Source organism: Apus apus, chromosome 5 (assembly GCF_020740795.1).
Source record: "Apus apus isolate bApuApu2 chromosome 5, bApuApu2.pri.cur, whole genome shotgun sequence".
Classification (NCBI taxonomy): Eukaryota; Metazoa; Chordata; class Aves; order Apodiformes; family Apodidae; genus Apus; species Apus apus.
Window position 1 is genome coordinate 21,391,893 of NC_067286.1, and position 26,643 is coordinate 21,418,535.

Below are 26,643 nucleotides of genomic sequence, written 5' to 3' on the forward strand. Positions count from 1 at the left end.
CATTGAAAAACACAGGATTACTATAGGAAAAATATGATCTGATCATATAGTTAGAGATAGCATCAAAACACAAAGCAGCCAATGAAGCTTGCATTCAAAAACATGAATGTATGCCTGGATAACTATACCTAATACACTTTGTAAAATACAGTTTAACACTATTACTAAAAAACTTGTTTCCTGAATCCCTGTTTTCTAAATTTTGAATTCTAACTATCACTCCAGCTTGAGCATATAAAAAATAAATAGTGGAATGACAAAAGTGCTAATGTGCCCAGATCTCTCTCACTGAGAACAATTTTCTGGATTTTTATCTGAACATTCTACTCCAGAATTATGCATGAAGGTAAATGCATTACATATTTTCAGGTCGCTATTAGCAGAGTGCCATGTAAGCACATCAAGTGAACAAATACACTGATAATGCAACCTTCCAATGAAGCATGTTATTGAAGAATTTTGGCATCACAGAATCATAGAATCATTAAGATTGGAAGGGACCTTAAAGATCATCAAGTTCCAACCTGCCTGCCATAAGCAGGGAACCCTACCACTAGACCAGGTTGCACAAAACCTGGCCTTAAAATCCTCTAGGGATGGGGCATCAACAATCTCCCTGGGCAAACTATTCCAGTTCCTCACCACCCCTATAGTGAAGAATTTCTTCCTAATATCTAACTTAAATCTCCTCTGTCTCAATTTAAAACCATTACCCCTTGTCCTATCACTATCTTCTCTGGTGAAAAGTTTATCCTCATCTTTCCTGTAGACCCCTTTCATGTACTGGAAGGCCGCTATAAAGTTCCCAGCTCTCTCAGCCTGTCTTCATAGCAGAGGTACTCCAGGCCTTTAATCATCTTTGTGGCCTTTCTCTGGACCCTCTCCAACAGGTTCATGTCTTTCTTGTGCTGAGGGCACCAGAGCTGTACGCAGTACTCCAGGTGAAATATGACCAGGGCAGAGTAGATGGGCAGAATCATCTCCCCGGCCCTGCTGGCCACACTTCTTTTGAGGCAACTCAGGATGCTGTTGGCTCTCTGGGCTTCGAGGGCACACTGGTGGCTCATGTCGAACTTCTCATCTACTACCACCTCCAAGTCCTTTTCCTCAGGACTGATCTCTAGCCATTCTCCCTCTGGCCTGTATTTGTGCCTCAGGTTGTACCGACCTAGGTGCAGGACCTTGAACTTGGCCTTGTTGAACTTCATGAGGTTGGCACTGGCTCACCTCAGCCTGTCAAGGTCCCTCTGGATGGCATCCCTTCCCTCTGGGTTGTCAAGGCACCCTGTTACCACAGTATTTAACACTAGTTCCATGTGGTTGTGGGCTGCTAAGAACAATTATAGATGTAAGTCCTAATGTTGCATTGACATACCAATCCTGTATAGCATATATTCCCTGGCACTGTGCTGCCTTATAGACCTACAACACATAGTGGTCCACTTAGTCAGGAAGATTACATAATTAATTTTAGAGTAGATTTTTCTATTTGCCTGATATTTCAAGCTATATCCACTTGTGCAAGCATGACAGTTGATCAAGTCTAGGACTTGACCAAGTCTAGATTGGATCCAGCCACACCTAGACTTCTCTCTGAGAAGTAGTTTAGAAAGCAAGGGGCTCCTTTCTGAACCTCATGACTCAAGGGAGGATCTTCCCCATACATCTTGAAGACTCCTAGCCTTTTAAGCATCGTACATTAAGAATGGATTTAGTTTCAGTTATTAAAAAAAAAAAGCTTTAATTTTCCTAAATAATAAATTACCTTTCTTTTCCCCCCGCCCCTTTTTTTTCTTCCTTAGTACTGTGAAATATAGGGTTGCAATGGTAGCTAAGAAATAAAAACAGCAGACATACCCACAATGAATGAATCTTACCTGCAATCTTTGTAGTGTGGTAGGTCTGGTGTACATGGGATTCAGGAGCTTTTACATTGACTAATAGATCATAATGGCTTACAATTATATACTGACTTTTATCTAAAAGTTATCTAGACATTCCAATGTAGCCGCAAATGCTACATTGACAAACAAAATATATATGTGTATGTGTGTATCAGAATTACTTCATTCTTCACTGAAATATAGCTATTTCTGGAGAGAATTATAGCAGGTGTTTGCCACAAGACAATGCATTTAGAGCAGCCCTGCAGAGAAGGACTCGGGGGTGTTGGTTGATGGTTGATGGCTCAACAGGATCTAGTAATGTGTGCTTGCAGCCCAGATAGCTAAATCACATCTTGGGATGCATCAAAAGAAGTGTGGCTAGCAGGTCAAGGGAGGCGATTCTCCCCTTCTACTCCATTCTCATGAGACCCCACTTGGAGTACTGTTTTCAGTTGGGAGCCTCCAAGACATGAAGGTCATGGAGCTGTTGGAATGAGTCCTTTGTGGAATGAGGCCACAAAGTCAGTTAGAGGGTTGGAGCACCTCTGCTATGAAGACAGGCTGTAATAGTTGGGGCTGTTCTGCCTGGAGAAGAAAAGGCTCCAGGGAGATGTTATAGCAGCCTTCCAGTAACTGAATGGAGCCTACAGGAAAGCTGGGGAGGGATTTTTTACAACTGCATGTAGTGATAGGATGATAAGTAATGGTTTGAAAGTGAAAGAGGATTGATTTATGTTAGACATTAGGAAGAAATTCTTTAGTGTCAGGGTCATCAGAACTGGAACAGGTTCCCCAGGGAAGTTGTGTGTGCCCCCTCCCTGGAAGTGTTCAAGGCCAGGTTGGATGGTGCTTTGAGCAACCTGTTCTAGTGGAAGATGTCCCTGCCCAAGCAGTGGGGTTGGAACCAGATGATCTTTATGGTCCCTTCCAACCCAAACTACTCCATGATTCTATGTTATATCAAGAAATATCGAATATTGCTATCTTCAACTAAAACAAAAGGCAAACTTTAGAAATGTGGGGTATATATCTGTGCTCAAATTGAACATACAACAATTATGGTAAACTTCCTTGCTGTTTTGGAAAGTGCCTTTTTGAAAGAAAACATGAATCCAAGTAGAATGGATTTTTCATTCATTTGTATTATGTTAGAGAACACTATTTGTGCCAGAACAGCACTAGAGCACTGCTGTAGGATTAGCATAACCAGTGTTGTACTGTCAACCATATTAAATCTACCTTAGGTTTACTTTTATGATCAGGTGCTAAATTATCAGTTGTTTTGAACTGTAGAAATCAAATTAATCACTATCTCTTCCCTATTTGCCCAGTCTGATCACTCAAGAACTCATGAAGAGATTAAAAGATTTCTAAAGGGAAACTGAGATGATTGCTTCTACATATTTGTATTACACTGCTGTTTGCCATTTGACCCTTCAGGTAAATGCTATACCCCTTACCAATATCACATTCTCTTATCCAATATGCAGAAATCTTACCATGAGATTGCACTTCAAAAATTATTCTTACTATAACACAAAATATAGTAGCAAGAAAATTATTCATATTCACTTAATAGGGTAGAGCTCTGAGTTCCTTCGACAGGAAAATGGCATTTGTCCAAACAAGCCACTCTTTCAGGGATTCTTTTTTTCCTACACTTGCCTACACATAGTGTCAGATACCTGTTGTACCTGAGCAATGCTAAAGATGAGTCTTTACAAGTTAAACATGTTATGGAAAAACATAGTTAAAATTTAGCTTTTGTAAGCACTGTAGTGATTATTTACCCTATCACTTGCTCACTCACAGCAAAGCTGAGTGGTGTGTGCATGACTTTTGTCGTTAGTTGCAACTCTTAGTCCTGTGACACTGCCAATGGAGTTATTCCTGTAATACATATACACAAACTTTTGTGCTGCAATACTGAAGATTATACATTTAAAAAAGAAAAAAAGAGTTCATGTCAGTATCTCAGTTACTTACTACAGCCATATCTCGTTAGTGCAATTGACACATGTAGTGTGAAAAAAACAACTGAAAAGGTCACACCCCAGAAAACTAAGCATGAAAAATGTACTTTTGTTATTATGAATGAAATAGAATAATAGATTTATGGTCATTTTTTGCTTTGACCATCTGATATATCTATAACTCAGGGAGTAAACAGGTACATAATGCAAAAACTCTTAAGCTTATCAGAAAAAAATGATAACGAACAGTGATAGTTTATTTTTATTAATTTTCTTTTTTCTTCATCTTCTTCTCCCTTCCAAAATTATTGCCAATAGAATGTACTGAACAATATCCTATTATGCAATATTCTGAAATGTACACAGAGGTTTTGATGATAATAAACTACTGGGAAGCCTGGAATACATTTTGCAGATCTCAGGGATAAAAAAAATCTAAAGAATTTAATTTGTACAGACCTTACAAGAGTTTTATCCATCCTAAAGGATAACCCCAAACCATTATCTAAAATAAATAATTTTAATTAGCTTCTAAGTAGGAAATGCTGGCCCCAGTAAAATCATTAGAAAAATAACTTTCTTGCCATGAGAGATTTGTTATACTCCTTATGTTTTTAGAAAAGAAAGGAAGTTCTCAATTTTTACAAGATCTCTATTCTTTTCATCCTGTTAAAAGGATGTTAAAGGATTCATCCCAATCATCTTTCACTCCTGTATTTTCTTGTGGGTCAATTACAGATAAGCAAAGATCTTTGCAGACTTAAAGGACTGAAGCCAGCATAATTCACAATAATCAAATCCCTAATTCCTGAAGTAAGGAGTAAGTTATCTACCTAGCTTTGAGTATTTGAGCCAGATACTCTTTGTGGCTTGTTATTGTATTTTTTAGTGTAATTTTCCTGGAGTTCTTAAGTCTTTTTTTATATTGGGTTCAGTTTAGTAATGTATAGATCACCTACTTCTAAGGTAGAAAGAAAATCATGTCGTGAGAGCCTCTATCCCTAATTTAGTCTCATCCTTTTTTAAGTTCTTACTAGTGCTGCATTCCAGATAGTAATAAGAAAATTATGGAGCTGATAAAATGCAGAATTCTAGTATGCAATAGATGTTTATGCAGAGGATCTGAAGCTATCACCAGTCCTTTGAGACAGTACTGAGAGACTAGGATTCAACAACTTGAATACTGTGCCATGCAAATGAAACAGAATTGCTTCTAAGGAGAGGTAATGATATGGGAAGATGAGTGTTGTCTTCATTACCATTTTCTATCTCATAGAATAATCATGCCTTAAAGTTGCTAAGACCAGTTCCTCAGATACATGTTTGCAGTGTGGGGTTCCAGACAATAATGATATTTACAAATGTTGTTTCATCCTGTCAAGGACATTAGTCCAACCGAATATCTATTCTGTTGTTAGTTCAGAGATTTATATGTATATGTATAAACATACAAAGCATTTATACTTCCCAGTCACACACTCTTAAAAAAAGAGGTAGGGACTAGAATTAAGGTCTCAAAAGAGGAAACTAACACACTTGCCTACAGACTCACCCGAGCCTACCCTTGCGTGAGGGTAGTCACGTGATCTGATTTGAAATCTAAATATGCTCTACCACTAAGCACAAATGCAGGGAACTGCATGTACCTAAGGAGACATTTTAAAAAGCTTTCCTTTGTGGAACATCTGCAATACCTATTTTTAAATCGGAACCCAAGATTTTGTCTTCGCTGAAATGAAACTCATCTCTGCACAGTGAACCAAAAGAGCATTCTCCTAATTAGTGGTGTCTGTATTGTGTCAGACAGAAACATGAGAGAATTCCATTCCAATCCCCAGAATCAAACAAAATTCCCTTCAAATATGTCTTGTGAGTTTGGCAAATAATCCTCCTAAGTGACTGAAAAATTCACATTTAAAGAAAACGAAGTTGCTAGCTCAATGTTTTAACTACAGCAGCTGAAGACTTTTTTTTTTGTTCTAATTCATTCTTTGGACTGAACAGCATTGGGAAAAAAGTCTGCCAACAAAGGAACAAAGATCACAAATCACTATAGGTTCTGCATTTAGTGTTTCACTTGAAAAAATATCCAGCAGTGTAACAATGGTGTACAGTTTACTATGGCTAGGATTCACATGCACTAAGATGACCTTCTGAAACTCCATGTCATCAAAGACTTAATCTAAAACTCTGTCACCCCTGGTTTTAGTCCTTCTGAAACCTTGAAAAACAAATTACGTTAAACACAGAACATTTTAGTTTATTTACCAACACTGGCATATACAATTTAATCAAAATTATCGCAGCCAATAAAAATCAGTGGAGATCCCTGTTTTTAAAATTACATGATTGCTAAAACACAGAAAACACTATCAGTTTCTAAAAACAGCTGAAGATGGACAGTACTTTTATAAACTATTAAAGGTATCTTTATTTGTACATGCTTATCAGGGTACCGCTATTTCAACAGATTGGTGCTTCAGAGGAGCTTTATCTGAATGTACAGTGTTCCATACCAGTGGCTTTGCAATCAGCACTAAAATGCAATGCAACATTAACAGCACAGTGTACTAACTTGAGCAGCAGGCAATTCAATTAAGTTGTTAGTTTGGCTAGGACAATTCCAACCTGTCTGTGAATTCAAATAAAAAGATAGAGAAGTCATTTTTCACTGAGTCTGAGTTGCACATGTCCTCTTTGGCTCTCAACATGTTTTTTTCCCCGAACTAATTAAAGACGATCTGCCATTATTACTGAAGTGTTTCTAAGTCCAAGTCCAGATACAGAAGGGACTCATGGCATTATGGTCTATAATGGAAGTATATATCGGGTATTGCTCATTGCTTAAAGCAAGATACTGGACTTCACAGTTGTGTGACCTGATCCAATATGGCAAAAGTTCTCCCTGTAGGCAGCAGACTACTAGATCTCTAACAGCAGCTGCTGCCTTAGTGATCACACTGCGCACAATGATGTGTCTGCCAGGGGAAATTTATGAGTATGTGCTGCAGGCAAAGGAGGCTGGACAGCTGGGGGTAGAGCAGCCAGGGTGCAGAAAAATTGTGGATGGCTGGCAGTCCCCATCGGGATGTACTGCTGGAAAAAACGAGAGGGCGAGTGAGCTGCTGACAACCCACACACTAGATGATCAGTTTCTTTCTGAAATGAGGAAAGTAAAACAATACTCTGCAGTGATGAAAAAAAGTAAAAGAGCAGTCCTGAACTATGACTCCTCTCAAATGTTACAAGGATTGGCTCTGTGCCAAAGGCAAAATTTCATCTTAACTCTCACATGCAGCTGAGGAGCTAGTATGCAGAGACTATCTGAGTTAAGTTCCCACTTCTACCTGATCCTAAAGGTAGCTGAAGATTCTAACCTCAGAATTTAGCTTAAATGTTACAAATGTATATTTTTGCAGTCTTTTGCAGCCAAATGTATTATTATTATGCGATGCAGGACCATCCCTACAGGAGACTTAAAAACTTTATTAAGGAAGTGGAAGTTCACAGAAACCATTCCCCAGTGCTGTGCCCTCTTATCTCTCCACTAAAAGCAAGGAACCTCTACAAGCACTGATGCCCTCCACATACAAGGCCCTGGTCTCTGCTATTCATTACTAAGAGGTACCACCAGGCGTAGAGGCTTATTTTACTATAAATGTGGAGATCAGAGGGTATTTCTTGGTATTGTGAATATTGGAAGTGACTTGAACCCACAATTTTACTGAACTGAATTGAAGGTTACAAAATCCTATGTTTCCAATAAGGCATTGATACATATAATTACATTAATTTAAAAGAAAACTCCCTTACATGCAGATTTTTTTATTGCTTCAGGAATTCTATACTTTCCACTGAAGCACTCTGTGGGCATGTCAGAATGGATGAGAATAATCCATAGGTTGAGCTAGTAAGGCAGCTCCTTAACTATCTCCCTACATGTAAGAGGACATACAAGTGAAGCTACAGATCAGCTAGCTCCAAGACAGACAGGCATTTCATTTTTTAAGATGATGAACAATAGACATGATTGCCAGCTGTCTAAAGCCATGCTGTTATACATTCATTATGCTGAGTTAGGGTCAGTGTCTCTGAGATCAGCTTGTCTGGGAATAATCAGCATACTGTTCTCAACTCTTGCTAGGGAAAAGAGAGATGGTTTTGTTTCCTCTCATTTCAAGTTTAATTTTCTCTTCTTAATCTGAGTTTTAAAGGATCTCACAGAAGTGTCAACACTGTATTGCTTGGTGATGGAATTTCATTAGTCTAATGTGACATTTTAGGCTTTGTTTTAATAATTTCTAGTGTTATTGCTTCCTGCAGGGAAGGATTCTTTTAAATCACCAGTACATTGCTGTGCACAGTAGAGAATTCCCTTGGCAGGATATGAGAGAAATACCACATAATGATAGCTATTCATCCCTCAAAAGGGGACAGAGAGTAATGAGGAATAAAGCAGAGAACTCTGAGCATGGCCATCTTTTGCAAAAACAGTAATTAGAGGACAAAGCATTTTCTAAACTTATTGAGGGAAACTTTTTGTGTACAGAAGAAATTCCAACTCCTGTAAATTTATGGCATTCCCTTCTGCACCAGGAAGTATATGCATATAGATAAAGCATATATGAATACATTGCAACTTTATTTGCATCAGCAATATCCTTTAAATTGAACTAGAAATATTCAGCAGAATATGATGCAAAAGATTTTTACAAAGCTACAGCAAAGTTCTCTAGACCACATATCTATATTTTCTAAGCTACCTAGAATTTCTACAAATTTACACTTATCCTAGCTGTTTTCATTAAAATCAATGCTTTCTCCCATATTCTATTAATTATTCTAAAGAAAGTTGACCTGTAAAATGCAAGCTGAAGTTCCTGAACACAGCATGCTCCAAATTAATTTTAAAGTTGTGTTTTATTGATGGTGCATATAAATAAGATTTAAGCAATTAAAAATTTAGTAAGATATAGAAATAATTGGCAAAATAATTTTTGTATCTGCTGATTCCCTTTCTTTTGAGGTCAGAAAAAGATAAACCATTTTTTTTAAATCACTGCCTTTCCTAAATCACTCTTAGAGCTTAAGATCTCAGTTTAAAAATATGGCTTTTTCCTACAAACACAAAAAATTAATTTCTGTTTATTAAGCATACCATGAAAAGTAATGTCAATCTTAATAATGAAATTGTCAAAGCCATTAGACACATATTTAAATTTTGCAATTTTTAAAGATAGTTATATTTTCCATTAAAGAAGGAATATTACATGAACATACTATAAACAGAAAATGTAATTTAAACCCAAGAGATTATTTGCCTGTTTTTCTCCTTTTCTTCTTTATATTTTAACATTTTCTTTCAGTGCTATCAGAAACAAAACCTCATCAGTGCTTATTCATTGTCCAAGATGAAGAAAGTGCACAGCCCAAAGAGCACATGCATTAGCTATCAAAACTGTGTCAGCTTTAATAATTTATGTTATTATTAGTAACACTATGTGAGCAGGCATGTTTCCTAGGATTCTATATATAGCAGAGTCCAAAATTCATGCCTTTCCTATGGTTTAATACAGCATGAAAAATAACCAAATAGCTTAATATTTAAAAATATGAATGTTTCTATATGGACCTCTTCAAACTTACCTGCAGCTACTTTTTCTCCTTCAGGATGCCTTATTCTTTCCTCTTCAGCAGAGCCATTAATACTTCCTCTATATTTAGGTCATGATAATGAGTTACCTGCTTTGGTGAGTCATTATCCTGCTATGGACAATTCTTATTATTTTATAAGGAGATATTATTTTTAAGTGTCAAATTATATTACTATTATGCAGTCAGTCATGATGCTTTCTCACTACTCTGAAATGACTACTGGCCACATTTCTATTTCTGGTATTTGTGCAGAAGCAGCTACAGTCCATGTGTAAATAACCACTAGTTTTAGTTCTTTTTTTTTAATAAAATACAGCCAGGCTTCTGTGAAAGTTAATGGCCATCTCCTAGATTTGATTTTATGCTTAGTGGGCTGAATAATAAGACTGGTCAGGAATTTTATAATACATTATTTTTTCTAACAAAATCCTTGGCAATGCAACAAATTTGTCTGGGCTTCAAGTGGAGTGGGAAGCCCAGAAAGTGCTAGACCAGTTTAGAGACAATCCTTCTGCCTGCTGCAGAGTGAGGGACCTGGTAGCCCTGAAGCACATTCCTTTTAAGCTCTGTAAGCCTGGCTTAAGCTGATTCTCCAAGAGTTTCTTGTCCATCTTTGCATCAAGGTTTATATAAGAACAAATGCTGGTTTCCTCAACAGCTCACAAATCTTTCCCCCCACCACCCCTCACTTAGTTTTGCTTGAAATATTATCTCAGTATTCCTAGGCCACATGGAATTTGCAAAGTTAATTTTGCAATTAATTTTCTTTTCTCTGTATTTTTATTTGTGCAGTAATGAGTTTGAGCACCCAGCCAGTTTTACTGCATAAAGGGATGTGCACATATAGGAAGAATGGAATATTCTGCAGGAGGTTGAGTATAATGCAAATAAATGCATTCCATAATGCAGGGGAAAAGCTGTGCAGAGGAAGACTGTGAAGTTATAATGGGTAATTCTATGAAAGCCATTTTATAGCACTCAAAAAACCACATTTACATCAGTAATTATCAGGGAAAGAATATTAAAAAAATCCTTGCCATTCCCTCTTTAAATGCTTCACACACCTACTGAAGACAAGTAGTTAAGATGATTAAAGGATGGAACAGATCCTATATGGGACATGACAAAATGGACTAGAACTCTGTAAAAGAAACAAAGGAGGGCAAAACAATGGACTTCTATAAACCAACACATTATATAGAAGTAACAAATAGACATTGACCCATTTTTGATGCTTCCCTCTATGCAACTATTAGAAAGTATATAGTGAATGTATCAGGACACACAAGAAAATACATTTTTTCAGAAAGCACATAGCTAAACAAAGAGAATCCAGACAAGTATTTGGAAGAGCAATCCAATAAGAGTTATTAAATATAAATCTACTTCAGACACAAAAAATCATCTAAGCTGAAAACAGAGACTGAACAGTACTTAGGTAGGGAAGAAGCTTAAACAGTTGCCCAGTTCTAGTTCTTTGATGTGTTCATATAATTTCTTCTGGAAACAGAATACTAACACATACAATCCTGTGGTCATACTTAACAAGTATCGTTATTCTTATGTTAAGAGGCATTCATCATGATAAAAGCAGTTACTTGGGTGACTTTGCAACAAAAACTGAGGAGACAAGCTAGTAAAATGAAAAACTATCAAGAGTACCACAAAAAACATCCCAAAGAAGTCTCAAGTGGAAAATACTAGAGCAGAAATCAAGAAATTATTATTATGCTTGTATTTCTTCCTACACATCTACCCTGTGCTAGGACAAGAAAAAGATACTGATCTACATAGATCTACAGTCTGACTTGGAAAGATCATTCTTATATTCCTGTTGTTAAGAAAGACTGTCAGAGACCAGAAATATTAGCAATATCATACATTATAGGGAACATGTTAATCAGATCTTTCAAAGGACTAATCTTCCTAATTGAGAGACCTCCTAAAGAAATGAAAGAGCACAGTATGAGAAGAAAATGGGAAGAGCAAATGTGAAACTGACTTTCTTAGACATGAGGTGGTTTACCTTTTTGATTTTGCATTTCTGTGTGAATTTGGGACTTGAAACTGAAAACAAATGTGTGACTAATGCACAAAAGGAAAATGGAGAACACAACCCACAAAGTATGAATAATGTTCAAGACCAAACTGTTACAGACTTAATGTTGATGGTGGTGGAGTCAAGAGAACATAATTAATCCTGTCCTAACTGATTTGATATCTGCATAACAAGTGTGATGTCTTCATATTTCTGCTACCAGCTAGATATATGAATAATTTCCGTTTAACCGATCCGGTATATTTTCTTTTTTTTTTCTTGTTTGTTCTTTTTTGTTTGTTTATTTTTTCTTAATAAACCTACACCTCAGGAAATCTCTCTTAATTTTAGCATTGTAGAAAAATTTGTTGCATCAGTAGAGATGTTTTCTAATAACAGGAAAATACTTAATTCTACTGGTGGTCTAGGATACTGAAAGAAAAACTCTATAAAGTATCTCCAGTGGCACTCTACTAGACAGTATACCATCCACCACTGGAGTACAAACAATGTATCTAAGTTACAGTAGAATTCTACACTATTCACCCCTACTGCAGACAGAAAAAAATTATTTTGCTGTTGTTGAACAGCTTATATCCTATCAATGTTTACTCAGTAAAATAAGAAGACAAATAGAGAACAGTGGATTTCTTTCTCTGCAAAACATAAAGTTAACTTTCATTACTAGGAAACACAACAAACAGATATATCTGACAAAAAAGTGGGACACATATCCAACCACATGCACACATACACGTCTGTGCGTAGTATACACACATACAAATCCTTGTTTCTCATTCCCACCCCTTCTGGACTAATCTTCCACCTATTAAATCTCCTTAAACAATGTTTTCTTTGATCTTTATTTACATATTTGGCCAAACTTTAGATGCCACAAGGGGAAATATCTCAGTGTTTGAATCATAGAATCCTAGGGGTTGGAAGGGACCTCGAAAGATCATCTAGTCCAACCCCCCTGCCAGAGCAGGGTCACCTAGAGTACATCACACAGGAAGGCGTCCAGGCGGGTCTTGAATGTCTCCAGTGAAGAAGACTCCACAGCCTCTCTGGGCAGCCTGTTCCAGTGCTCTGTCACTCTCACAGTAAAAAAATTGTTTCTGATATTCACCTTAAACCTCCTATGCTCCAATTTGTATCCATTACTCCTTGTCCTATCACTGGTCATCACTGAAAAAAGCTTAACTCCATCTTCTTGACACTCACCCTTTACGTATTTGTAAACATTGATGAGGTCACCCCTCAGTCTCCTTTTCTCCAGACTAAAGAGACCCAGCTCTCTCAGCCTTTCCTCATAAGGGAGATGTTCCACTCCCTTAATTATCTTTGTGGCTCTGCGTTGGACTCTTTCCAGCAGTTCCCTGTCCTTCCTGAACTGAGGGGCCCAGAACTGGATACAATACTCCAGATGCGGCCTCACCAATGCACAATAGAGGGGGAGGAGAACCTCTCTTGACTGATTAACCATACCCTTTCTAATGCACCCCAGGATGCCATTGGCCTTCTTAGCCACAAGGGCACACTGCTGGCTCATGGTCATCCTCCTGTCTACTGGGACCCCCAGGTCCCTTTCACCTACACTGCTCTCCAGCAGGCCAGCCCCCAACCTGTACTGGTACATGGTGTTTTTCTTCCCCAAATGCAAAACTCTACACTTGCCCTTGTAGAACTTCATCAGGTTTTTCCCCGCCCAAGTCTACAGCCTGTCTAGGTCTCTCTGAATGGCAGCACAGCCTTCTGGTGTGTCAGCCACTCCTCCCAGCTTGGTGTCATCAGCAAACTTGCTGAGGGTACATTCTGTACCCTCATCCAGGTCGTTGGTGAAGATGTTGAACAACACCGGTCCCAGTACTGACCCCTGAGGGACTCCACTAGTCACAGGCCTCCAACTAGATTCTGCCCCATTGACTACAACTCTCTGACTTCTTCCTTTCAACCAGTTCTTGATCCACCTCACTACCTGATCATCAAGCCCATACTTGATCAACTTATCTACAAGGATGCTGTGGGAGACCGTGTCAAATGCTTTACTGAAATCAAGATAGACCACATCCACCGCTCTACCATCATCTATCCACCTAGTAATTTCCTCATAGAAGGCTATGAGGTTAGTCAAACATGACTTACCCTTGGTAAAACCATGTTGACTGCTCTTGATGACCCCCATGTCCTTGATATGCCTAGAGATAGTGCCAAGGACAAGTTGTTCCATCACCTTTCCAGGGATGGAGGTGAGGCTGACTGGTCTATAGTTACCCGGGTCCTCCTTCTTGGCCTTCTTGTAGACTGGTGTGACATTTGCTTTCCTCCAGTCCTCAGGCACCTCTCCTGTTACCCATGACTTACAGAAGATGATGGAGAGTGGACTAGCAATGACCTCCGCCAGCTCCCTCAGCACCCTTGGATGCATTTCATCCGGACCCATCGATTTATGGATGTCCAGATTACTCAACTGATCCCTAACCCACTCCTCATCTACCATGGCAAACTCCTCCTCTATCTTGACTTCTTCTGGGGCTATATGAGACTGGGGCTCATGGGGAAAGCCTGCAGGAGTAAAGACAGAGGCAAAGAAGGCATTCAGCACCTCTGCCTTCTTTATATCCTCTGTCACCAGGGCACCTGCCTCATTCAGCAGTGGGCCTATATTGCCTCTGGTATTAGTTTTGTCGGCTATGTATTTGAAAAAGCCCTTTCTATTGTCCTTAACCCGACTTGCAAGGTTAAGTTCCAAGGAGGCCTTAGCTTTCCTAGTTGCCTCCCTACATTCTCTGACAACAGTCCTATATTCCTCCCAAGTAACCAGCCCCTCCTTCCATGATCTATAGATTTTCCTTTTCCACTTGAGTTTGCCCAGCAGTTCCTTTTCTAACCACGCTGGTCTCCTAGCTCCCTTACTAGATTTTCTACCCATTGGGACACACTGATCCTGTGCTTGCAAGAAGTGGTCATTGAATGTTAACCAGCTATCTTGAGTCCCTTTACCTTCCAGCACCCTGTCCCATGGGACTTCCCTTAACAATTGATTGAGGAGGCCGAAGTTTGCTCTGTGGAAGTCCAGGGTTCTGGTCCTGCTGGGTATTCTGTTCCTCCCACACAGGATCCTGAACTCCACCATCTCATGGTCACTGCAGCCAAGGCTGCCATTGACCACCACTGCTTCAACAAGGCCCTCCTTGTTGGTGAGCACAAGATCCAGCAGCGCTCCTCTTCTAGTTCGCTTGTCCACCATTTGCATTAAGAAGTTGTCATCAATGCATTGGAGGAACCTCCTAGAATGTGAAAGGCTGGCTGTGTAAGTCTTCCAGCAGATATCAGGGTAGTTAAAATCTCCCATGAGGACCAAGGACTGTAGTTGTGAGGCTGCTTTCAGCTGCCTGTAGAAAGCCTCATCAACTTCCTCATCTTGATCAGGAGGTCTGTAGTAGACCCCCACAACTGTATCACCCATACCACCCTGCCCTTTAATTCTTACCCACAGACTTTCAACTTGCCCCTCATCAGCCCCTGCACAAAACTCGATACATTCTAGTTGCTCTCTCACATAAAGAGCAACTCCACCACCTCGCTTCACCGACCGATCTTTCCTAAAAAGCACATAGCCATCCATGGCCACATTCCAGTCGTGTGAGCTGTCCCACCATGTCTCTGTTATTGCTACCAGATCATAACCCTTAGACTGCACACAGACCTCTAACTCTTCCTGTTTATTCCCCATGCTGTGTGCATTGGTGTACAGGCATTTCAGGAAGCAAGCAGAGCACACTGGTGGGACCAAATCCTCCTTAGACCACCTTCCTTCAGGCCCTGGTATGTTCCTCTTGGGCTTGTCCCTAACAGACCCAGTTTTCTCCCCTTCCCCCTTCACATCTAGTTTAAAGCTCTCTCAATGAGCCCTGCTAAGTCCTGCCCCAAAAGCCTTTTCCCCCTCTGGGACAGGTGCATCTCACCTGCCACCATCAGGCCAGGTGTCTCATATAGCAGCCCATGATCAAAAAAACCAAAGCCCTGCCTTTGGCACCAGTCTTGTAACCATTCATTCATCAGTAAACTCTTCCTGTTTATCTCTCCACCCATTCTTACAGGAGTTATGGAGGCAAACACTACTTGCGCTCCAGACCCCCTAACTAGCCGTCCCAGGGCCCTGAAGTCTCTCTTCATTGCCCTTACATTTCTTGTAATAATTTCATCACTGCCAACCTGAAAAATCAGCAGTGGGTAGTAATCAGATGGATTTACAATCCTTGATGCAGTGACTATAGCTATTAGAAATTGGACATGTTAATTTTTACTGCAACTTATTTTGCATTAAATACTAATTCTTTATCTATACCTCAAGACTGAATATAGGGGAACATCCTCTAGATTGCCTAGAAGCTGAAATTGCAGATCACATACATAGAATCAGAGGAAAACACAAAGGTTGAGAGATAAGGCAGTCCCTCAAAATACATTATTGTTATTGCATGGCACAATAACATGGCCTTCTCATAATCTCAAAAACCTAGATGAACCTTGATCAATCCTTGTTCCCAGTTCCACTAATTCAACAAGGCTGGGGCAACTTCTGATTGTCTGAAGAGGAACTTCCACTTATTTGCATCCCAATGTTTCAGATTTTTTCTGGTAAGTGTTTTCTCGTAACTGTTTTCTAGTAAGTGCTCATGGGTACTTTTTTTGCGTTTGTTTTTTACCTACTGCTGTTCATTAGAAACAGGACCATTTTACAACAATACTGTATATACACCATTAAGTTTTCACTTAGCACTAGCCTAACTGTGGTGCTAGGGAAGTCAATGAAATGGTAGCAAAGATGACTCAACATCAAATGCTTTCTCTCGTATTCATCATAGACATAGATATAAACAAATGATAACTCAACTGAATACCTCAGCATTCATATCCACTGAATGCTATGTCTCCTATGCTTTACAGTTTGAAGTATTTTTAGCTTTATTTTGCAGAGTCACATAGGTATTTTTGTGCACTCAAATCTTAATTACATTGGTTTCTCCCCTTTTCTTTCTAGAAGAGCTGTCACTAAGATTAAAAATGTTATTCAAAGTACATCTAAGCAAGAAAGTGACTTCAGGGTTCATTATCTAATTGATCAAACAACACGCTAATTAAATGTATCTGGGCCTAATCAAAGTAGAGACATAATGCAGAAACACAGTGAAACTTTCAGCTAGGTATATGAGAATCAAACCATCAAAGTAACTGGAGCTCACTATGTTGCTTAATTACACTAAAGGTAAGATTTTCAAAGGAGCCTAGCAGAGAGAACTGGCTGTGTATCTTAAGTTGTCCTAGATATGTAAGACCATTGTTTGGGAGTACCTGAATCTCAGCAATAAGTTTTGTTTCCCATGACTGGTCTTGCCAAGCTTGCTCAGCTTCTACAGTCTTAACAAGGCTAGTGTAAAATCTAGGCTGCAGTATCTAAGTGAATGGTCTTCTTCATGGTTCCATAGTCAAACTCAGACATATAGATCTGGTGTATCTCCAACAACAATAACAAAAATAAAACAAAAACAAACAACAACCCTTGCTTCTATTGTTTAAAAGCAATGAGCTGCAAAAAGGTACGTGCGAATCTGCCTTATGCTCTCTCTCAATTTTACAGCCTGTAGCATTTTGTTTTTCATTAAGACCTATTCCCATTCTGAAAATACAAACAGCTGACTAATCTCTATTCATCTGCTAATGTCTATGACTCATCTAAAAGAAAAAAAATATGACTGAAGCTATTCTATTTTCCACATGACAATAACTTTTTCTATACTCAAAAGACAAAGACAGTGACTGTATCATTTGAGAACATATTTAACAGACTGATAACATGGCCTTGAGCCAAAGGTAATGTATCTTTAGGTCTTTCTGAACAATACTAGATTGGTCTTACTAATTAAAAACTAATCTATTCAATCAAGGATAATATATACTTTGCACTCAAATGTTTCTTATGCAAAGATGAGCGACATTAGCTTTCATTAGTTATTACATATATTTCAGTAACATTTGGAAGTCCAAATCACGATGGTAATGAAAGAATCCCACCCCAAAACTCACCTTAAAAGTGAAAACAGATGCAAGATCATTTGTTTCATGCCATGCAATAAATCAGAAGCACAATTATGACCTTAAGTCACTGGCATCAGTCTTCTGCTCTAACCTGTGGGCAAAACTGTTATTTAATTATGTGGATAAAAACTCTAAAGCATGGCACTGCATGGTGTCATTCTTGTTTAGTGACCAGCTGTGCATTACCATAGTGTAGATTGCCCTGGAGCCCGGCATGCTTTCCCCTATGGCATGTCCAAAATGGAAGAAGTCAGCCACTGTGTGCTGTTCACACACAGTTTACCACATATCCACTAATTGGTCACTTTCAAACTTTGATTAATATGAAAGATATGTAGCAATGCCCTCCAATAGTAGGAGATATCTTCTGTCAGAGAGATGATTTGCAGCCATTTGACTGGGTACACTAGAGATCACCAGTAATACTTCATATGGAAGCATTTCCATAAGTCAAAGTAGGATGGATAACACACTGTGTCTCTTAAACAGAAAACCAAAATAGATAATATGGTTTTATATATGTGGACTAAATAAAAGTAGGTTCCCAAGTAAAGATCTAATGGCATTCACTTCAATGCAATTAGAATAAGAGGTAAGAATAGGAAGGAATAAAAAGTAAAAGTCTATATTTTTACACAGACTTTACTGATAAGCCAGACCTCAGAGCCTCTACTTTTAACTATGTTCTCAAACATAGCAATTGATCCTTATGGAAAGCATCAGCTGGTTTTAAACCAACTTCCTTCTGAGATTAGTTTAATATTCTTACTACCAGCATGAGAAACATGACTGACATCCTCTAATTTGAATCTCAACCAGTGTTAGACCATTTAGCCACTAGATCTAAGTCTGCTGTCAAATTCAGTGCAATTTCATATGCTCCAAAGGTTGTTAAAACAACAGAACTAACAACATATCTTCTTTAACTGAAAACATTTCAGCATTCAACAAAAATTTCCATAGATTCTTCACATGCACATCAGGAAGAAAGCATGCATGTAGGTGTGCTTATGTATATGAAATTCCAGTTATGTTATCAAAGAAATTTAATATCTGACTTGCTGTTTTCAGAGGCATCAGGCCATAAATAGTCAGTGGTACTCAATTCTCAACAGTCCTTTCAATTCTCTAGTTTTACTTTTGAGTTATTTTACAAGAAAAGGAACTAAATTACTTTATAAAGTTAAAAGAGCAAAATAAAACAGATTTTAACAAGTATGTGTAAAAGAATTTCTAAAAAACATCTTACAGCCTAACATAAGGGTAATATAAGCCTAAAAAAAAGTATTAATTCAGAGACAGAAGCTGCTGCTTGTACCAGAAGTCCTCTGACTTCCAGCTCACTTTATTTCTTTTACAGCAGATGGATTGTCTGCTAAAGAGGGAGTAGATTAATCCAAGTCAGTGAATAATTGCTCTTGTCTTAATCCAGTGATCTGTTTTACATTTCTTCACAGTTCTAACAAACACAGTGCAAGATGTCAAGCCAAATGAGAAGACTGTTTTCTCTGCTTTCAAAGAGCATGATCCTTGCATGATTTGCAGTTACTGTATTAATTATGAAAAACTCTATTTACTTATGATTTTTCTAGACTACTCTAAAAGTAAAGCAACTGAATATTAATGCTGTTTCAGCATACAAATTAACTGCCCCCAAGGAATCGCAGCCACTGAATCACTTGATAAGGTTCTTGCAGATTAGTAAGCATTGCACAAACACTGCTGGCAAAAATAATAACTTCTGTGTCCTGCTGCATTGTTATCTTCTGCTCACTTAAAGAGCTGAAGTTCATTCTTCCTTAACTCCATGTAAGCTAGGGAAATGATATGAATGACTTTGCTTAAGCAGCATTGATTCTATTAATATTAAACTACAGAGAGTAATAAAAACAAAGCAAAAAGGCTTAGGCATTAAACTACCACTTGCATGGCATTTCCTCATGCTCTCTATTTTTTAAATATCTATTACCACCTCAACCATAATTTTCCATTTAAAAAAATCTGTTATGCAGTAATTGTGTTTAATGTAGAGCTATTACAAGAAAGAAATGTAAAAGATCAAGGTTCAGGTTACAGTAAATCTATTATCTCTCGACCCCTATGGGCCTTCATAAAGTTAACTAGGCCCTGGACTTTCAAAACAGATGCTTCCCAAATTACAGGAAACCACAAAAAAATATTAAAAGCTGTAATATCACATATTCTTTCAACAACAAAGGTAACAACAGCATATGAAACTATTGAGAGAAGTTCATGTCAAAAGTAATTATATTTCTACTATAAAACTGCATTACACCTGCAAGCAGCCATTTGAGAGTGCAAACTATATAGGTAAAGCATAAAAAGTTAGATATGAAAAATTATTCTCACCTTTTATGAAATATTTCATAAATTTTAGACTTAATTACTTCATAATTATTTTTAGAATTATATACACTTATGTCAGTGATTAGTATTATTAAATAATATTTATATGCTTGAAGTTAAATGTAAATATAGGGAAAAAGCTGTGTTAATATATTTTTCAATTTTCAAGATTAGGAGACAGTTTCTAATTCTATAAAAGTTATATTACTACACAGCAAGGTTAAAAATGTTAACTCTCAGTGGAGCAAAGAGGATTTCATTAAGGTTTGCAAACACCATGTTACCAATATTTGTAAAGGAGCATGAAAGATATGCTGAGTAACTCTTACTGTAGTATCACAAATGTTTTTGTCTGACAGTCTATTGATATTTTTCCAATTTTATTCCCTAAACTCAAATAATTCAAATAATATTCTCAGACATACTATAAACTTTCTGCCTCTTTTGTTCTTTTAGTTTCATGAACTCACATACATCAGTGATGTCTGTGTTTGTATAGATTAGGAAATACTCTTTAATTCTGGAGCAATCCATTCTTTACTGAAAAACAGAAATTATTAAGCAACAGTTGGGTGAAGAACTATAGCCCCAGCTGGTTGCCCCTCCTACAGCTAATATTTCGACCTTAATGAACTTAGTCATCTTACATTAGATATAATGGTGCCAGGCAAATTGTGAATTATGCCAGTAACTTTCTGAGAAGACACTTCAGGTGCTATATTGGCCTACTTAATTCTTGCAATCTTGCTAACTGAATGCTTTGAAATTACGGCAAGATAAAACTCATAATACATAAATAAAATCAAGTATTTTGCTATAACAAAGGAGCAGGATGCCATTTCTGGGACCTGATCCTATAACCATTTAATACAGCCATATTTTAACTTATATACAAAATTTACTTACATTGTGAAGCTAGATTCTTGTCACATACAAAAGTGGAGTAGATTCTAGTATAGGAAGGAAATGGAAATGGGTAATTCTTCACTTACGACATTTAAGTAACTGTAACATTCAGAAGAACAGGAATGATACCATCAGATTCAGGAACCTGTTGAAAATCAGATGACATCAATCTAAAACTAAAATTACAGTTGGATTTAAATGCTCTTCAGTAGTTCTGTTAAAGGTCTTATTCTGCACTGCTACATGGTTTCCCTAGATTTGGTTTTGTTTCCAAGACAATGGCACACATACAGCACTTGTATGGTATAGGGTTTCTTTTCCTCACCAAAAAGCAGGAAGTTTAGGTCAAAAAGTATGTTGGGAAATTGGTACCCTTTTTGAAATATTTCATGGTACCAAAAAGTATTAGTAAATAATTCTCCACATGTTTTGGCCCATTAAAAGACTCTCACTCCAGGAAGTATGCCTCACCTGTAAATAGTGTATTTTCACTGTATGCTTCTAAACAGCAGACAAAGTTGAAAAGAAAATAACATAAAATTTTTAGGAGACTTATTTTATAAATAAGGATTCCTGTGCTTCATATGGAATACTAATAATGACTCTTTAAAATTCTCTGTGATACATGTATGCAAGAGAAGCAAACATTATTTAGAGAGAGAATTGAGATAAGAAATACCTCAGTTATGACCCACAAAATGAAGCACTATATGTAGGGGGAACAAAACCAAACAGAATTCCCAAATACATATTATATTGGCCTGAAACCCAGGAAATCAAATTAATTTAGTGCTATGAATATTACATATTTATAACACACCTTACAAATGAGGATTTTAAAGGATTTTTCAAAGGATTCACTAATTAGAATACAATAGTCCAGTGAATTAAGTATTATGATATTAATTTTAAAGACCATTCAACTCAGGCATAGACAGCCTAAGTGACATTTCCAAGAGTGTGTAATATAAAATAGTGATAAAAGAAAAACTTGTGCTTCTTAGTTCTTTTGACAACTAAGAGCTGGGGCTTCAGCGATCTTTTATGAATAATATAATAAGGAAAACTGTATGTTCTATGCATGGAGGAGGGATTTTGACCATTACAGATTTAAATGAAAGTACAGTAAAGACTCAGAACTCAGTAAGGAGCAATGAGCAGACTAAGCCTAGAAAACACGAGGAATAAACAAGTTTTATCTGTGAAATGTTATTTAGTTAACTGAGACGAGAGCCTAATGTGAACTGGAAGTGCCAGAGAATCATTACAGGAAATTACATGCAATATTGGGATAATTTTTATGGTAGACATTTGCTAGATACCCACCTGATCAGAAAAGGCAGAAGCATAGAATCATAGAAATATAGAATAGTTTGGGTTGGAAGGGACTTAGAAGATCACCTAGTTCCAACTCCCATGCAAGGGCAGGGACACCTTCCACTAGATCCACTAGATCCACCTTGAATGCCTCCAGGGAGGGGGAATCCACAGCCTGCCTGGGAAGCCTGTTCCAATGCCTCACCACCCTAACAGTAAAAAATTTCTTCCTAATGTCTAAACTAAATCTACCCTCTTCCAGTTTCAAACCATTATCACTTGTCCCATCACTACACACCCTGGTAAAAAGTCCCTCCCCAGCTTTCCTGTAGGCCCCCTTCAGATACTGGAAGGCTGCTATACGGTCTACCCAAAGCCTTCTCTTCTCCAGGCAGAACATGTCCCAACTCTGTCAGCCTGTCTTCATAGGAGAGGTGTTCCAGCCCTCAGATCATCTTCATGGCCCTCCTCTGGACTTGCTCCAAGACCTCTGTGTCCTTCCTGTGTTGAGAGCTCCAGAGCTGATCACAGTACTCCAGGTGTGGACTAGAGGGGCAGGATCACCTTCCTCAACCTGCTGGCCGTACTTCTTTTGATGCAGCCTGGGATGTGGTTGGATTTCTGGGCTATGAGCGAACATTGCCAACTCCTGTTGAGCTTTTCACTGACCAATACCCCCAGATCCTTCTCCTCAAGGCTGTTCTCAATGCATTCACTGCCAAAACTGTATTTGTGCTTGGGGTTGCCCCAACCCATGTGCAGGACCTTGCACTTGGCCTTGTTGAACTTCATGAGGTTGTCATGGGCCCACCTCTCAAGCCTGTCAAGGTCCCTCTGGATGGCACACCTTCCCTCCAGCTTGTCAACCACATCACACATCTTGGTGTCATTAGCAAACTTGCTGAGGGTGAACAGGATCCCATTGTCCATGACTCTGACAAAGATGTTGAACAGCACTGGTCCCAGCACTGACCCCTGAGGAACGTCACTTGTCACTGATCTCCATTTGGACATCAAGCCAAGTTGATCATACTCTCTGAGTGCAACCACCCAGTCAATTGCTTATCCACCAGTGGTCCATCCATCGAATCCACATCCTTCCAATTTTGAGACCAGGATGTCAGGAGGGACAGTGTTGAATGTTTTGCACAAGTCCAGGTAGATGACGTCAGTTGCTCTTCCCTTGTCCACTGATGCTGTGACCCCATTGTAAAAGGCCATCAAATTTGTCAGGCATGAATTGCCCTTGGTGAAGCCATGTTGGTTGTCACCAACCACCTCCATATTTCCCATGTGCATTAGCAGAGCCTTCAGGAGGATTTGCTCTGTAATCTTGCCAGGCACCGAGGTGAGACTGACCGGCCTGTAGTTACCTGGGTCTTCTTTCCTTCCTTTTTTAAAAATGGGGGTTACGTTTCCCTTTTTCCAGTCAGTGGGAACTTCACCAGACTGCCATGACTTTTCAAATATGATAGAAAGTGGCATTGCAACTTGATCTGCCAGCTCCATAAGGAGCCACGGAGGGATCTTCTCAGGTCTCATGGACCTGTGCACTTTCATGTTCTTTAGATGGCCTCGAAGCTGCTCTTCTGCTACAGTGAACAGATCTTTCTTTTCCCAGTCTCCATCTCTCACTTCTGTCACCTGGATAGTGTGGTCAGAGCTTTTACAGGTGAAGACTGAGGCAAAAAAATTGTTCAGTACCTCCTGTTTCCTTCTGCAGAGGGCCCACATTTTCCCTGTTCTGCCTCTTATCACTGATGTACCTGTAGAAGCACTTTTTATTACCTTTCATGCTCCTGGCATGGTTTAATTCTATCTGGGCTTTAGCTTTCCTAACCTGATCCCTGGCTTCTCAGACAACTTCTTTGTATTTCTCCCAGGCTACTTGTCCCTGCTTCCATCTTCTGAAGACTTTATTTTTTTATCTAAGAGCTCTTTCTTCATTCATGCAGGTCTCCTGGCATTCCTGCCTGCCTTCGTCCTTCTTGGGATGCATTGTTTTTGGGCTTGGAGGAGGTAATCTTTGAATATTGACCAGCTTTCTTGGGCTCCTCTCCCGTCCAGGATTTTATGTCATAATATCCTACCAAGCAGATCCCTGAAGAGGCTGAAATCTGCTCTCCTGAAGTCCAGGGTAGAGAGCTTGCTGTGGACCCTCTTTGTTGCACTACGGATCTTGAATTCCACCATTTCATGGTTACTGCAGCCAAAGCTGCCCTTAAGCTTCATATCGTCCACCAGGCCTTCCTTGTTGGTGAGAACCAGGTCCAGCATAGCACCTTTTCTTGTTGGTTCCTTTACCATTTGGAGGAGGACGTTGTCATCAATGCATTCCAGGAATGTCCTGGATTGGTGGTGCCTTGCTATGTTGTCCCTCCAGCAGATGTCAGGATGGTTGAAATCACCCATATGGATCCTGGCCTTTGAACAGGAAGCTGCACCTATCAGCCTATACAGAGGGCCTCATCTGCTCGATCATCCTGGTCAGGTGGCCTATAGCAGACTCCCACTGTAGTATCACCAGCCCCTGACTACCCTTTAACCCTGACCCATAAGCTCTCTGTCAGCTCCTCATCCATCACCAAGTGGAACTCCATGGACTGCAGCTGGTCTTTGATGTAGAGGGCAATGCCCCATTCTCTTCTCCCCTTCCTGACCGTCCTAAAGAGCTTGTACCCATCCATTCCCACTCACCAGTCATAGGAGTTGTCCCACCACATCTCAGTGATGCCAATAACATCATAGCCCTGCAGGTTTGTACACATCTGCAGCTCCTCCTGCTTATTTCCTATGCTGAGTGCATTTGCATTCAGGCATTTAAGTTGGTCCCCATTGAAGCTGCCTCACTGCCTGGGATTTCATTGTCCTACATGACAGGTGTTCTCCCTCTGGCCTGTGATCCTTCTCCAGGCCCAGGGCATCTATTAGTGACATTAGCCTCAAAGTGGTGTCAGTGGGAAGGATTGAGGATCCCCTCCCCTAGCAACTCTAGTTTAAAGCCCTCCTTAACAGATTGGCAAGCCTATTGCCAAAATGAAGTGGAGATGGTAAGCGAAATGCAAAACAGGCAGATGAAAATATGACATAGGTTGCAATAAGTGGGAGGTGTCAATAGCTGCATGAGCAAGTGCTGGAACCCATTAAATTGGATTAGAAAATATCACTACTGAAGAAGCCACTCAGATTCATTTTATAGTAGCTGGGCACAATGGAGTGAACATTTTTCATTAGGATTAGTCCTGTTTCCTTTTAACATATTTCCTGGAATATCATGCAAGAAGTGATACAGTTCAAATTTTCACAACTTGTCAAGTTTCTTATGTGCATCAATTCCTTTTTAAATACTTGTCTACAGTATATATTTTTGCTGTAGTTATGCTTGTAGCAATATAATTTTATCTCCCACATTGCTTATATCACTTAAGCAAGCAGTTAAACTTTTCAAATTCTAAATGTCTGAACTTAGATTATCACAGAGTTTCTTATACTTGAAGTCTTTCCCATTCTATTCACTTCTGGATATTCACCATTGATTACTTGCTGCTTACTGTCCGTATAACTTTGGGCACCATCTTCATTGTTCCTCTTCAAAACTCTACATTTTCTGAAGACATATTTACAAGCAGGCTACTGTTAAACCACCAATACCAAATCAAGCAGTCTCCATACTAGTTTTTCTTCTTTCATCCAAAAGAAAAAAGGTAAAACACAGTATTTTTAACATTGCCTCTTGCTTTCTCATAATTTATCTTAGAGGCTCCAGCTCCCACATGACCTCCCTCCTTGTATGTGCAAATCACGAATAAAGCAGCATTACTCAGTAACTTGTCAATTAAGTACACATCTAGGTGTTTCATGAGCTCAGAGTATAATATGCATTATGACCAAAGAGAATGAAATGCACACAGTAAGATTATTTAAAAATAATTTTCTCCATTCTCGGTTCATAAATGCAGCCAATTTTTCCTCTTACATATATATTATGCCAAATATCTGAGACTTCAGACACAAAAAAGTGATGAAATGCAGCACTAAATTAGACATCTGTATTTCTGAAAGTACTCATCACCCAAAAATCTCATAGCTGGAAACTGAACATAAGAAAACCTTCCCTCGAAGAATCAGATGTTCTTATTACTTGAAGTGGTATAAAGGAGGTTCTGTGAATGCTCTAGGGCTCATAAAAAATAGCTGTCTAATGGAACGGCACATGAACTGTTGTCCAAATTTGAGGGATGTTTTGGATGCTGAGAAAGAATTGAAGCATGCATTTTAGGTCTATATCACTCAGTGGGTTTGACCCACTGTTATCAAAATTTGTGATGTCTCAGGAAACAAGATGATTTTAATGAAATGGAACAGCTATTCCCCAAGACAATAGTTCTTTACAGAATAA

General features: G+C 38.8%; 1 protein-coding gene across 11 annotated transcripts in view; it reads right to left on the reverse strand.

Annotated features, from left to right (window-relative positions):
* LRRC4C (leucine rich repeat containing 4C) overlaps positions 1–26,643 on the reverse strand; it is a 554,128-nt gene that overhangs the window by 15,142 nt on the left and 512,343 nt on the right. For 6 of the 11 annotated variants that reach the window (XM_051620648.1, XM_051620646.1, XM_051620645.1 and 3 more), the window contains 2 exons: positions 20,928–20,971; positions 17,643–17,745 (listed from right to left, as the gene is read on the reverse strand). The exons of the other annotated variants lie outside the window; for them this stretch is intronic. The gene's annotated coding sequence lies outside the window, so the exon portion shown is untranslated. The remainder of the gene's footprint in view (positions 1–17,642; positions 17,746–20,927; positions 20,972–26,643) is intronic. 11 annotated transcript variants of the gene reach the window in all.